This window comes from Microcaecilia unicolor, unplaced genomic scaffold (assembly GCF_901765095.1).
Source record: "Microcaecilia unicolor unplaced genomic scaffold, aMicUni1.1, whole genome shotgun sequence".
NCBI classification, from domain to species: domain Eukaryota; kingdom Metazoa; phylum Chordata; class Amphibia; order Gymnophiona; family Siphonopidae; genus Microcaecilia; species Microcaecilia unicolor.
The window spans coordinates 167,811-180,791 of record NW_021962947.1 but is presented as its reverse complement, the minus strand read 5'-3'; the positions used below and the strand labels follow the sequence as shown (position 1 = coordinate 180,791).

The 12,981-nt window shown below is 45.3% G+C and overlaps 1 protein-coding gene across 1 annotated transcript in view; it reads right to left on the bottom strand.

The window, feature by feature from the left end:
- The window catches only part of LOC115458686 (DIS3-like exonuclease 2), a 110,470-nt gene extending 107,973 nt beyond the window's left edge, over positions 1–2,497 (bottom strand). The window contains exon 1 of the mRNA XM_030188514.1: positions 2,411–2,497. The gene's annotated coding sequence lies outside the window, so the exon portion shown is untranslated. The remainder of the gene's footprint in view (positions 1–2,410) is intronic.
- Positions 2,498–12,981: the final 10,484 nt, after the last annotated feature.

Below are 12,981 nucleotides of genomic sequence, written 5' to 3'. Positions count from 1 at the left end.
ATAGAGCGCGAGGGTTGAGATGGATGGAATATTAAAGTGTATATATTTTAATTGTAACCTGCCTCGGACTAATTAGTGAGGTGCGGAAGTCAAATATTTGGAAAGAAGTAGGTACAATGCGCATAATTCCTGCAACCCCTAAACTTTGGAAATCGACAGTGGACTCCAGAAACAAGAGGGACAATCTTGATACTTTAAGGAAGATTTATTGATAAAAAGAAGACTCAACACAGCACAGCACCATGTTTTGGCCTATGGCCTGCCTCAGGAGTCTATTGATGACAACTGGATAACAAAATCTCTAATGTAGTATCGTTTTCAATGCAAAACACACTAAAGAAGGGTCTTGAAAAAGACCGTAGATTAAAAAAAAAAAAAAAAGCTCTGTGGTCGCCTGGCTGCGTTGAGTCTTATTATCAATAAATCATTTCTGGAGTCCATGGTCAATGTCCCACTTGTAGAGAATGACACGGGTACGGGGAACCTCAGCAACTGTGGGGATGGGGACAGAGCTCGCAGGGACAGGATGGGGACAGGGGACAAACTTTGTCCCCGTGTCATTTTCTACTTTGAAGCCTGTTAATGAACTGGACTGTTATTTATGTTTAAGTGATGCCTACAAAGATATTTTGATTTTTTGGAAAAACAAGCGAACATACTGGCCACAAGTAGCAAAATTTGCATGGGAGATCCTGTACATCCTGCTACCAGCACATCTTCTAAGAAGACAACTTCTATTCCAGGAAGGACTGTGGAAGACAGGAGAGCTAGACTGAAGCCTGAAATTGTTGATGATTTCTTATTTATCCACAGATTAAAAAACCATAACAGTGCTTCATAGGGCATATTTTTCCTCTCTAGGGCATACAGAACGGGTTGTATTTTATACCCCTGGACATTTTAACAGTGTGAATTAGGATTCCTTGGTGTAGTAGGTTATGAATAGAAATCAAACAAAATAAAAAATGGAAAAGAAAATAAAATGATACCTTTTTTATTGGACATAACTTAATACATTTCTTGATTAGCTTTCAAAGGTTGCCCTTCTTTGTCGTTTTGCTTATTTCCGATCTGAGGAAGAAGGGCAACCTTTGAAAGCTAATCAAGAAATGTATTAAGTTATGTCCAATAAAAAAGGTATCATCTTATTTTCTTTTCCATGTTTTATTTTGTTTGATTTCTATTGATAACCTTAAGAGTGGACTAACACGGCTACCACACTCTTCTACTTGGTGTAGTAGAAATCAGCTATTGTTGGGGTTGGAAGGGTAGAGGGTGGTGGTGGGAAGGAGGGTTTTATTATAGCTGCTCATTGTTATTATTGTTCTCTATTTGTAATTTATACACAGTTGTACAGCATATTGTTCCTTTTTATGTTTTAATAAAAAAGATTTAAATATAAAATCATATGTGTTCAAGGCTTCTGCAGATGAGGACAGAGCCCATGGGGACGGGGCGAGGATGGAGACAGGGCCTGTGGGGACGGGGCGAGGATGGAGACAGGGCCTGTGGGGACGGGGTGGGGATGGAGACAGAACCCGCGGGGACGGGGTGGGGACGGAGACAGATCCCACGGGGGTGGGGCAGGGATGGGGACAGAGCCCACAGGGACGGGGACAAACTTTGTCCCCGTGTCATTTTCTACTTTGAAGCCTGTTAATGAACTGGACTGTTATTTATGTTTAAGTGATGCCTACAAAGATATTTTGATTTTTTGGAAAAACAAGCGAACATACTGGCCACAAGTAGCAAAATTTGCATGGGAGATCCTGTACATCCTGCTACCAGCACATCTTCTAAGAAGACAACTTCTATTCCAGGAAGGACTGTGGAAGACAGGAGAGCTAGATTGAATCCTGAGATTGCTGATGATTTCTTATTTATCCACAGATTAAAAAACCATAACAGTGCTTTATAGGTTATTTCTCCCCTCTAGGGCATATAGAATGGGTTGAATTTTGTACCCCTGGACATTTTAACAGTGTGGATTAGGATTCCTTCACCTATTGTTGGGGTTGGAAGGATAGAGGGTGGTGGTGGGAAGGAGGGTTATTATAGCTGCTCATTGTTATTATTGTTTTCTATTTGTAATTTATATACAACAGTTGCACAGCCTATTGTTCCTTCTTATATTTTAATAAAAAGATTTAAATATCAAATGATAAGTGTTCGAGGCTTCTGCGGGTGGGGCCAGGGCCAAGCTTTGTCCCCGTGTCATTCTCTACCCACTTGCTTTCTGCTGTTACCATCCACTGGATCCCTGATCTTCCTCCTCTTCCTCATCCTCCTCTTCCTCCTCCCCTCCCCCAATGGGAGGAGGAGGAGGGACAATAACAGAAAACGAAGGGACCTGATGCTGAGGCAGCTGAAAAGCCGGCGAGCGGGAGCCTCTGTCCTCATCACTCATTACCTGAACGGGCAGATGGACCGGTCGCCTCCCGGGGCCTCGGCTGGAGCCCAATGATCTGCTCGGGAAAAGTAAAAGCGCCGATTGCCGTCGCTGGCTGATGACGTCGTGGCCGGCAAGCCGGGTGGGCGGGGCCTGCGGGAGCCTTGGGCGTGGAGGCGTGGCTTAGTGCGCTGCTGTCATTGCAGGAGGGAGGGAGGAGTGCGCGTGCAGCGGGAGAAAAGCAGCTGAGCAGGGAAAGTGCAGCAAATTTCTACAGCATCACCTTATAATCATGTTAACCCTTGGTTGCAATTTTTACATTGCTTCCCAGTTACAGCTAGTGTGCTTTTCAAAATCTGTATCTTTGTTTATCAATCTACCACTAGTGCTGGGACCGCTGCTTGTTTTTTAACATATTTATAAATGATCTAGAGATGGGAGTAACTAGGGAAGTAATTAAATTTGCAGGGGCGTAGACAGACAGCAGATTTTGGGTGGGCCTAGGCAAGAAGTGGGTGGGCACCAAATGTTCTCTCCCCCACGCCCACATCAAAAAAAATATCTCAGCTGGTGGGAAAGTGCTTCTCTCCCGTCTTCACCTTGGTAGTGTGCAGCAGGCAGGCGCTGAAAACTGAGCATGCGAAGGTGCCGGTATTGTGGAGAGCAGCATTTTCATTACCATGTGCTACTGTTGGATGGGCCTGAGCCCTAAGTGGCTCACCTGTGGCTACGCCACTGACACAAAGTTATTCAATACTACCAAGAGGATTGTGAAAAATTACAAGAAGACCTTGGGAGACTGGGAGCCTAAATGGCAGATGACGTTTAATGTGAGCAAGTGCAAAGTGATGCATGTGGGAAACAGGAACCCGAATTATAGTCATGTAATGCAAGGTTCCACATTAGGAGTCACCGACCAGGAAAGGTGTCATCGTTGATGATACGTCGAAACCTTCTGCTCAGTGTGCAGCGGCGGCTAAGAAAGCAAATAGAATGTTAGGTATTATTAGGGTGGGTGAGATTTTTGATTCCCCAGCGGTGGGTAGGAGAGGAGGACTGGTGACGCTAATCCGAAAAGGCCTAAACGTAGAAACCAAGCAGGTAGTGGTGGACCCGGAGGGAAGGTTTGTCCTAGCCTCAGTGGTACTGGACCGACAGCCTATTTTGTTATGCAACATATATGCCCCAAATAATTGTGAAAGGGCATTTCTTGTCCAGATTATCCACAACATTCATGACTTTGGGGAGATACCAGTTTTGTTGGGGGGAATTTAAATGACGTGATTGATCCCACCATGGGTAGGTCTCAACCGACGGGGAGAGGGTTGGCTAGAACTGAGAGAGGCATTCCTATGTTATGTGCTGCACTAGAGATAGTTGATGTGTGGAGAACACTACATCCTTTGCAGAAACATTACACACATGTCTCTAGGGAACACTCTACGATGTCAATAATTGATTATGTGCTACTTTCACGGGAACTTTTGTCGTCGGTGAAGGATACTCAGATAGGACCCATAATGATCTCAGATCATGCTTAGGTAGAAATAAGGATGCGTATAGGCGGGTCCCCATCCAAGGGTGACACATGGTGATTTCCTACCTTTCTTTATCGGGATAGTCAATTCTTACCGTTCCTGCTTTCTAAGTGGCAAGATTATAAGGATAATAATGAAGCTCATAGGGATAATCTAATTCTATTTTGGGAATCGGCAAAGGCCGTTCTTCGGGGAGAGATCATCTCTTATGTTAACTTTAAACGGAAAGCTAGGCATCAGGACATACTACATCTAGAGAAGCAGGTGACATCTCTTCGGAAGCAGTATGGGGTGGGGCATTCGTTGCGGGTTAGGACACAGTTGCTAGAAGCGCATCAATCCCTGAATGAGCTTTTATATGAGACAGCCAAGAAGTCCTTTGCATATTACAAGTATCAGCTTTACAGATTTGCAAATAAAAGTGGGATGCTCTTGACTAGAATGGTAGCTAGGAATGTGGGCACTTGTAAAATACTTACATTGACAGATGCTGGAGGAGACCTGGTACATAGTGATGTTGAAATTAACAAGGTTTTTGAAAGATTTTTTTAATGCAACTCTATACACCAGTTGACGCTGCCTAGTGAAGCCTACCTTTCAAGTATCGACTTGCCTAAGGTGTCTGACTTGGAGTTGGGATTGCTGAACGAGCCTATTGTTGTAGAGGAGGTGGAGTGGGTTCTCAAACAAAGCCACTTGGGTAAGGCCCCCGGGCCAGATGGACTGCAGAATTAATTTTATAAGCTTTTGCAATCTGAGTTCAGTCCCATATTGACAGAGGTGTTTAATGCAGCTATCCAACAGTGGCACTTGCCATTTCATCTTAATTCAGCCCAGATTAATGTTCTACCAAAACTGGATAGGCCAATGAATCGCTTTGATTCATATCGCCCCATCTCTTTGTTGAATTCGGGGGCTAAGTTTTTAGCCAAGATATTAGCTAACAGGCTGGCGAGATTTCTTCCGTCCTTGGTAGTGGAACCACAGGTGGGATTCACTTGTGGCAGAATGATTGCGAAGAATATGAGACGAATACTGGCAGCATTGGAGATGGTCCACCTAGAGAGGGCTCTAGCGCTTTTAATTAGTTTTGATGCCGAAAAGGCTTTCGATAGGGTGGAGTGGGGTTTTCTCTTTGAGGTGTTGAAGGCCTATTGTATTACAGGATTATTTGCTCAGGCGATACAAACCTTATATGCTGAGCCTAAAGCATAAGTGTATGCTAATGGTCTACTCTCAGAATGGTTTCCTATTAATAGAGGAACCAGGCAGGGCTGTCCTCTATCCCCGCTCTTCTTTGTCCTAACGCTTGATCCATTGCTAAGGGAAATCCAGGCCAACGTGGATATTTGAGGGGTGCGGTTCCGGGATGTTGTTTTTAAGTCTGCAGCTTTTGCTGATAACCTGTTGATACTCATAACGGACCCCCATCAGTCGTTACCACATCTTATGGAAAGTCTAACGGAGTATGGTGATTTTTCTGGGTTCCAACTAAATCTCACGAAATCAGAGGCGATGGCAAGCACTGAGGGGCTGCGAAACGAGTGGGGTGATAGTTTTCCATTGCGCTGGGCTCAAGGTTCATTTCGCTACCTGGATATTCAATTGCCGATGAATCTGGCTCAACTGTATGACCTTAATATCTCAAAGCTGCTTAGAGATACTAAAGAACAACTGATGTTGTGGTCTTCTATCCCTTTATCTCTTTTAGGCCGGATACATTTATATCGTATGATACTCTTTCCATGGTGGCTATATGTATTACAGTCGCTTCCGATTCGTTTACTGCAGAGAGATCTGACAGCACTTCAAAGGGTATTAACCAAGTTCTGTTGGGCAGGTAGGAAGCCTAAGGTGAAATGGCAGCATATGGTTGGAGCTCAGACTCAGGGGGGCTTGGGACTGCCCAATGTGCGTATGTATAATCAGGCTTGTTTATTGCAACACTTGCGGGACTGGATCCTGGGCACTACTACGTACACGGATTTGGTCATGGAAAGAGCCTATTTTAGCCCTTGGCATCTAAATTACTTACCGCATGCTCCCTTGAAACGTCTTCCTGAGAGAGTGCGGGGTAGTGTTCTGCTTCAACCTCTATGGTCCTCATGGCGCGAATTGCTTCAATTGTGGGGACAGATCCCGACTAGCAGTGTACTCTTACCCCTGCAGGGAAATGCAGATTTCACGCCGGGTAGAGAGAATTCAATTTTTATAGTCTGGAGGACCGGGGGGTGGTACTATTGGAAAGTCCAAGCTGAGGGGTCTATGATTTCAGCACAAGAGTCCAGCAGCAACTTTCGCTTATTGTCAGCTATCGCATTATTTGAATACCCTCCCGAAGGATAGCTTATCATTGGGTTTTGGACAAAAATTGTGGGAGTTCTTAGAAGGGGATGCTGCAGGGCAAGTTTCGGTGTCTTGGTTCTACAGGGAGCTGGGGAAGCACAAGCCAGCTAGAAATGTACAGGAAGTGTCGACTCGGAGTCAAGATGTAGGGAGACCGATTCCCGAACGTCTTATCGTGACAGCGCTTGGGGGAAGCTCCCGGATTGTACATAGTGCAGAGCTTCAATTCATTTCAGAACAGTACATCGAGCCTATTTTTCTCAGAGACAAGGATACCACGTGAGAGTAGTGGACACAGACAGATGTAAAAACTGTGCATTGGCGGGCGCTTCTTTCTTGCATGGTATGTGGCATTGTAGACACATGAAGGTATACTGGTCAGCTCTCTCTCAGTTTTTACAATTGGTGCTAGGACGCCAAGTAGTCCTCTCTTTTGAAAGGGTGATGTTCAGCTCCATCAGTTTGTGGAGATCTGGCACGCAAGGAGAAAAATATTTCCTAAGTCAGTCATGTGTTTTGGGGAAGAAATGCATTCTTAATCATTGGGTATTGGACAGACCTCCCATGAATAAGTTACATGAGCTCATGTCATGGGAATCCCATGGGGCACATCAATCTCCTAAGAGGCAACAGAGGTTTCTTGAGGTATGGAGGGCATATTTGAAAAGGATTTCTCCATTGGCATGCAGCCAAGTTCTGAATAGTTTTCGTTGGAGCATTACGGATGGTAAAGACGGATGGTGATTGGATGGTACACACAGGAACCTGGGGGGAGGGTAGGGAAAGGGGGAGTTTTATAATGTAGGTAGGGAAGAAGATAGGGGGTGGGGAAGGGGATGGGCGGTTCGGGTGGAGGGAGGAGGGAAAGATTGTGTGAGGCGTTAAGCTCTATAACCTTGATGGCGAGAATACGACTTTGTTGTTTATGATTTCAAATTACTGGCTACTGAATATGTTAATGATCAGTTTTGTTGATTCATCAATACGAATGCTGTAACAAAATTAATACGGAAACACCAAATAGTAAGAGTGCTTTAGACTTACAGCTTATTCAGTTAGTTAAATGCAGTTGGTCTGTTGTTATAAGTCAAATGTTTAAATCTTCTATATGAATAGAAAGGGGGGACAGAGATATGATATTTACAAATTTGGAAACAGCTTATTGCAGTTGCTCTTTAATGAGTACAGACTATAATTACCTCTTTGTACTGTTTTCAATAAAAAAAAACATTGAAACATAACACTTATAAATGATCTGGATAGGGGAATTATGAGTTAGGTGGTCAAATCTGCAGATGATACAAAATTATTCAAAATTGTTAAATTGTATGTGGGCTGTGAAAAATTGCAGGAGGATTTTGGGAGGCGGGAAGACCTGGGCATCCAAATGGTAGATGAAATTCGATGTGGACAAGTTGCAAAGAGACTGACACTGCGGTTGCGCTACGAATGAACTGACTGACTCTCTTAAACAAGCATCTCTATCTGACTATTTTAACTGCAGTGTAAGTGTTGTTACATTTCTTTGCATTTCCATATGCTCTACATTTTGTAGTTAACAACAGAAGGCTGTGAGCTGTGGTTGTGTAAAAAAAAGTTAATTAATGTACTGTGTGGATATAAAGGATGATTTTTATCGGTCCCCAGAAATCCCTTATAATGAAGATAAACATAAAACATAGTAGATGACGGCAGAAAAAGACCTGCACGGTCCATCCAGTCTGCCCAAGAAGATAAATTCATATGTGCTACTTTTTTATTTGTACTGTCCTCTTCAGTGCACAGACCGTATAAGTCTGGCCAGCCCTATCCCCGCCTCCCAACCACCAACCCCGCCTCCCAACCACCAGCTCCTGCACAGACCCTATAAGTCTGCCCAGCACTTTCCCCTCCTCCCAACTACCAGTCCCGCCTCCCACCACCAGCTCTGAAGATCTACATATATCTACATATATCCCAGTGGTGGGAGGCAGGGATAGTGCTGGTCAGACTTATACAGTCTGTGCCAGAGCCGGTGGTTGGGAGGCTGGGCTGGTGGTTGGGAGGCGGGGATAGTGCTGGGCAGACTTATACGGTCTGTGCCAGAGCCGGTGGTGGGAGGCGGGGATAGTGCTGGGCAGACTTATACAGTCTGTGCCGGGGCTGGTGGTTGGGAGGCGGGGATAGTGCTGGGCAGACTTATACGGTCTGTGCCAGAGCCGGTGGTGGGAGGCGGGGCTGGTGTTTGGGAGGCAGGGCTGGTGTTTGGGAGGCGGGGATAGTGCTGGGCAGACTTATACGGTCTGTGCCAGAGCCGGTGGTGGGAGGCGGGGATAGTGCTGGGCAGACTTATACAGTCTGTGCCGGGGCTGGTGGTTGGGAGGCGGGGATAGTGCTGGGCAGACTTATACGGTCTGTGCCAGAGCCGGTGGTGGGAGGCGGGGCTGGTGTTTGGGAGGCGGGGCTGGTGTTTGGGAGGCGGGGATAGTGCTGGGCAGACTTATACGGTCTGTGCCAGAGCCGGTGGTTGGGAGGAGGGGCTGGTGGTTGGGAGGCGGGGATAGTGCTGGGCAGACTTATACGGTCTGTGCCCTGAAGAGCACAGGTACAAATCAAAGTAGGGTATACACAAAAAAGTAGCAAATATGAGTTATCTTGTTGGGGAGACTGGATGGACCATGCAGGTCTTTTTCTGCCGTCATCTACTATGTTACTATGTTACTATTTCTGCTACTTCTAGATCATATTACAAATGGAAATTTCACAAACATCATTTGGTTAGAGTTAGGCCAAAAGAGAAAAGAGCTGCTTTTTGCTGAAGTGTTGTGAGTGGAGGAAATTCCCCATGTCTAGTATCAGGGTCACTGTCCTATAATGGGTAAATAAATCCTAATAGATAGACCACATTTGATAAGGCTCTTCTAAGAAATTATTTCCTACAAGGTGCAAAGAGACAGGTGGGACTGACCTCCCTTGTGGTCTCACAGAGGCAGAGACTGATGAGACTGACTGCCATTTCCTCACAGAGGCACAGAGAGACTGCTGAGCCTGAGACTGACCTCCACACCCTCTCAGACTCACAGACTATGAAGTCCACAACTGGCATCTGGTTCACCACATAAGTTAATTTCAGGAAGATTTTAAAAGATAACTGTTATTTATGGTGGCAGCAAAGCATATAAATATTTTTTTTCCGTGATAGCTTGTGATTGTTTTTATAAAGGCAGGGACAAGAAGAAGTAAGTTAAAAGTGAGAGAGAAGGAGAAAAGAGCAGAGGGAGATTTGGACACTTTCAGTGTGGGGGGGGGGGGGGAACGACAGAGAAAAGAGACCAACACACAAGGAAGAGCAGAAATTATTCTGAATATTATAACCTACACAAAGAATCCCTCACAAAACCTAACAATATCCTGAGGTCTCGGGAACTTTCAAAAACAGTGAATTTCAGATTATTTTTGGGATCAGAATTTTTCTTGTAATCACAGACCAGTTCAATATAGATGGGGAAAGCGTAACCACTTACATAACACAAGCTGGACCTTGCAGCACTGTACTTCTGCTTCCTCACAGAAATCTAAAGATCAGGAATTAAGAGCTGCAGGGACAGGTCCAAAGACAGAAGCAGAATGAATCCTAGTGAAGTCTAGGAGTCATTCTTCTGCAGACATGGTCTGCCATGGCAGGCAGTGAATATGCAAAACTATCAAATCCAATATTTCAAATATAATTTAAGTTTGTTAGAAGAACCATTAAGGTCAATTATAATTTATCACTGGCAGAATATATTGAATAAGCCATGCTAAGTAATAATTTATTCAGGTCCAAAGCGAGGCTGGGGCTTTTGGAATTGAACTTACTTCCGTCACACAGTAAATAATGTACAATCTGAACATCTGCAGTTCCAGGGTTGTAAAAGATAGCTGACAAGATTCACCGACTGCTACAGCTCTGCTACCATCCCAGTTTGGGTGGCCTTCAGATGACTTAGACTGTTGAACAGAATAACCCCCAAATTAGCAGCTTGTTCACCAATCTTGTTTGAGGCACAACAGCAAGACACAAAGGGGGCAATTCTATAAGTGGGCACCCCTTACAGAACCCCAATGCCATGCAGTGAGAGTCTCTATTCTATCGTGACATCTGGGGACACTCCATGAGGTTACCAAGTAGCACATTTAAAACAAATAGGAAAAAGTATTTTTTTTTGTCACTCAGTTTATTGTTAAGCTCTGGAACTCATTGCTGGAGCAAGTGGTAAAAGTAGATAATGTAGCTGGGTTTTAAAAGGTTTCTACAAATTCCTAGAGGAAAAGTCCATAAACCATTATTAAGGCAGACCTGGGGAAAGCCACTTTTTATTCCTGAGGTTAAGTGATAGAATCTTGCTACATTTTGGGACTCTGCCAGGTACTTTTGACCTGGAGTAGCCACTGGAAACAGGATATTGGGCCAGATGGACCCTTGCTCTGACCCATCAGGACACCTCTTATGTTATGTTCTGGGCGCCCAGCTTCCGTTATAGAATCCTAGTGTAACCCAACTTCGCTGCACCTAAAATCTAGGCACCCACAGTTCCACCAGCCATAAACCTGCTATAACTTTGGGTTTCTAAATGTGGCCAGGGCACATGTAACTTACATGTAACTGGAAGACATGCCTATGTGTCACTTGTCTGAACGCCCTCATGCATTTACACATTAAGGGCTAGATTCTATATATCGAACCTCGATTTCCACGTGGAAATCCAATTGCATTAATTTAAGTAGTCTTTAATTTAGGCATACATTATGAGTGACTAAATTTAGTCAATTACACCAACTAAAACCTGGTGTAAAGAGATTTGCATATAATGGAGGCAGTGCATGCAAATCAAGTTCATGCATATTCATTGTGGATGTCCTGAAAACCCGACTGGCAAGGGGTACTCTAGGACTGGAGTTGGGAAACACTGCTGTACTGTGTTTTTGACACTTTACAAGAGTACTGCCTTTATCACGATGCAGACTGTGATTTTTGTAAGTAAGGAGGGTGACTATTTAGGTGAATTAATGAGTGAGATCCCTAAGGGTGAGCATATCACAGAGTTCGTATCGGCCGGTCCTAAAACATACGGGTACAAGCTATCCAGTGGTGAGACCCATCTGAAGGTAAAAGGCATCGCACTCAACAGTGAAAACAGTGAGAAAATACCTTTTTGCAGTGTAAAGGAGAGAAGTTCTGGATTACGATTCAAGGGTGCCCAGAATGAACAAACTAAGATATCCATTCAGCAAAAAACGATAGAAACAAGGTCCGACGGCAGGTTAAATCTCATGTACTTAAAAAAATTCAAAGGGTCGTGTATGATAAACAGGTTTTGATTCAAAATTTTAACACTTTGCCTTATGGCTATTGATTACATTTTTACTTGTCCTGACATGCCTAACTTTGCCACATGTTATTACATTTTTATACATATGACTGTATGATAAACGGGTTTGCTAACATAAAAAAAGTGGGGGGCTGGGAGGGGGATGCAGAGAGTGAGAGGTTTGCTTATCTGTAACCTGAATGCTTCTGAGGTGAACACACTGATAAAAGCAAAATAAAGCATCCTTTTGAAAGAAAACAAATGCTTATTTTCTTTCTGTGGTGGATGGCTAGAGAGAAGGAGGGGGGCCTATGGGTGGATGGTTAGAGAGGAGGGAGCTGCGGGTAGATGACTAGAGAGAAGGAGGGGGGCTATGGGTGGATGGCTAGAGAGAAGGAGGAGGGGGACCTGTGGGTGGATGGCTGGCGAGAAGGAGGGAGCCTGTGGGTGGATGGCTAGAGATAAGGAGAAGGGAGATGCAGGTGGATGACTAGAGAGAAGGAGGGGGCCTATGGGTGGATGGCTAGAGAGCAGGAGGGGGCCTGTAGGTGGATGGCTAGAGAGAAGGAGAAGGGGGACCTGTGGGTGGATGGCTGGCGAGAAGGAGGGAGCCTGTGGGTGGATGGCTAGAGATAAGGAGAAGGGAGATGCAGGTGGATGACTAGAGAGAAGGAGGGGGCCTATGGGTGGATGGCTAGAGAGCAGGAGGGGGCCTGTAGGTGGATGGCTAGAGAGAAGGAGAAGGGGGACCTGTGGGTGGATGGCTGGCGAGAAGGAGGGAGCCTGTGGGTGGATGGCTAGAGATAAGGAGAAGGGAGATGCAGGTGGATGACTAGAGAGAAGGAGGGGGCCTATGGGTGGATGGCTAGAGAGCAGGAGGGGGCCTGTAGGTGGATGGCTAGAGAGAAGGAGAAGGGGGACCTGTGGGTGGATGGCTGGCGAGAAGGAGGGAGCCTGTGGGTGGATGGCTAGAGATAAGGAGAAGGGAGATGCAGGTGGATGACTAGAGAGAAGGAGGGGGCCTATGGGTGGATGGTTAGAGAGGAGGGAGCTGCGGGTAGATGACTAGAGAGAAGGAGGGGGGCTATGGGTGGATGGCTAGAGAGCAGGAAGGGGCCTGTAGGTGGATGGCTAGAGAGAAGGAGGAGGGGGACCTTTGGGTGGATGGCTGGAGAGAAGGAGGGGGCTGTCCTTTTTGAAACAGAACTGGGATTTCCTGTGTTTAGCTCAGGGCAAAGCTGAGATTACCCTGGGCATAGCATTGGATGGTCTGTTGAGCTAACCCTGCTGGATTCTGCTGAGCTAGGTAGGTTGAAATCTTAACTCGGTGTTTCAAAGCAATTAAGGAAAACTAAGCAAAAGGAAAGATCTGCGGGAG